The sequence below is a fragment of the Apaloderma vittatum genome, unplaced genomic scaffold (assembly GCF_000703405.1).
Source record: "Apaloderma vittatum isolate BGI_N311 unplaced genomic scaffold, ASM70340v1 scaffold26658, whole genome shotgun sequence".
Lineage (NCBI taxonomy): Eukaryota > Metazoa > Chordata > Aves > Trogoniformes > Trogonidae > Apaloderma > Apaloderma vittatum.
In genome coordinates, this window is record NW_009732861.1 from 1 (window position 1) to 2580 (window position 2580).

Consider the following 2580-nt stretch of genomic DNA (forward strand, 5'->3'; position numbering starts at 1 on the left):
GCTGATCCTAGAGCCATACAATCATGGCACGGCTGAGGTTGGAAAGGATCTTAAAGATCATCCCGTTCCAATTCCCCCACCACGGGCTGGGACACCTCCCACCAGGCCAGGTTTATCAAAGCCCTGTCCAAGAACAGTGCACTGAGTGATGCCAAGTTACTGGACACTTCAGAAAGGCCAGACTTAGTGATTTCTAACCCTCCCTTGACTAATCTCCCTCCCACCCTCCAGTCCCTGTGCACCCTGCCAGCACCTTGCCAAGGCAGAGTGGGGACCCGGGGACAGCAGGGTATGCGGAGCTGGCACGGTGACGCTGTTGGTTTATTTTTTCAGCAGCAAGAGATTGGAAAGTGGAGAGTAAAGCCAAGTTGCACCCAATGCTCTGGTTTAAAAAACCACCTCCCACTCCCAAGTCTTCACCCGGCCCCAGCTCTTCACCACGTGTCGCTGGGTCACTCCCGAGTTCACGCACCGCGGTACCGTACTGACGTGTACACCACCAACAACCTTTTTTTTTTTTTTTTTTTAATTTTTCCCATTTTATTTTGGGTTCTCGTTATAAATATTAACAAATCTGACAAAAAGTACACAGATAGATAATACCGAAATAAAAAAGTCGTCAGGATGCAGGTAAGGGCAGTTTCTGCAGCCTCCACACGGTAGCAAAACATCGGTATCAAAGGTTTCACGAGGCCTGGCATGACGACCACCACTCTGCATGCAGCTGGGACGCACGGACGGACGGACGGAACGCCCGCTTCAAAAAGACTGAAATACAAAGTGAAGGAACCCACACACGCACATTGTGTCCTACTCCACTTCAGGCATAAACCAAGTTCATGGCAAGACGTGTTGAACCAAACGATGGACTGAAAAGAACTTTGCAAGGAAAAGGGAGGAACAGCTGACCTGGCACTCCCGTAGCTCTCTTGGAAGCTCAGACCCAAACCAGGTTTTAAGGTGCTGGACCAGTGACAGAGAGAGAGAGGATTATCATAGAATCATTAAGGTTAAGAAACCTCTAAAATCACCAAGTCCAATCGTCAACCCGACACCACCATATCAGGAACATCCTGCTTGACACGCTGCCGGCATTCAAACAAAATCCATGCATATCTGTAGAATGCATTACAAATATTATTAAAAAAGCCCCTATGAACATTGTTTTTTTTAATTTCCCACCACCCACCCCATATACAAACAAGATGTAACACGGTTGTCACTTTGAAAAGTAAACGCGGGTTTTCCAGAGATCTGATTGCTTTCCGAAAAAATAAAAAAGAAGTTGGCAACACGCATGCACACGCAGCTACAGGGCTCAGAAGCTGTAGGTAACTGAGACCGATGGAGAACCAGCAGCTCCTTCCTAAGAAATGATAGTTTAAAGGCTTCAAAAATTTCTGTCAAGGTGCAGCATTTCACAGAATCTTTTTGCTTATCCCACTCGGCACTGGCGCTTGTGCAAACCCAACTTTGCCATGTTCGCACAAGAGGTGGTGCCTGGTGGGATGAGGATGTAGAGACTGAACAAGGTGTGGTCATGGAGCACATGAGCTGGGATTATTATTATCATATTTAGTATTCTATTATTACTGTGCCGTACACAGAAATTTGGTTTAGAAGATCGAGGCAGAAAATGGACCAACCTAACGGCCGTGCCAGAGCTGAGCATCTCTGTCAACGTGGTGCCGGCTCAGCCCTGCAGCTCAGCTCGCTTTGGTTGGGTTTTAGGTAATGGCATGAATTAGAAAAGGATGAATAAGAAAAAACTGCTAGAAATATTTAGCCTGAAAGACAACTTTGCTGCAAAACTAGCCGTGCCGAAGCTTGACTCTCTGGCTCCGGGCGGTAAGGCATGGTTCATGAGGAGAGCAGCTGCCGCGAGGGCAACGCAAGATTTCGCTGCGGCTCCCGGGAAGCAGAAACACTTTATTTTGCTCTCCCCATTTCTGCAAACGTGTTGCCACCCGAGCCGAGAGACAGCAGGAGGGAAGCCGTGGGCTGCATGGTGCTCTCAGCGTGCTCGCCTAAGTTCCCGTGGGTTTTTGGAGAGGACGGGCACAAAATTCTGGAAGAAAAGCGAACAATCTTCCTAGGTTATCAAGGGACACAATCATTCCAACGGAGGAGCTTTAAATGCGTAAGAGACTGTTTAGGCCCAAACCACAGAGACTGACAAACCACCAGAAATATGGCACAATCGCCTTGAGAAAACAGCTCCAGGTTTTAGTGACGCCTTTTTCTCATAGTAGATACACGAACGGAGACGGATGCATTCATTGTTGCCACTGAACCGCGAGGCAGCGAGAAGGTGATTCAGTAGAGCAAAGAGGGAGGAAAGGAGTCGGAACTGCAGGGCATGCAGGCGTGTGGCACCCGTGTGCTTGTGCACACGCGTGTGTGTGTGTGTGTGTGTGTTCATGCTCGTGAGTGTGTGCGAGCGTGTTGGGGTGCAAGAGGCGTTTTGGAAAAGTCTTAGGGGACGGGACCTGCTGAGCAGAGCGAACTGCTGCTGCCTTGCTCCCTGGGCAGGGTTTCCCTGCAGCCAGGCTGTGCCGTGGGGATCCCGCTTTCCCGGAT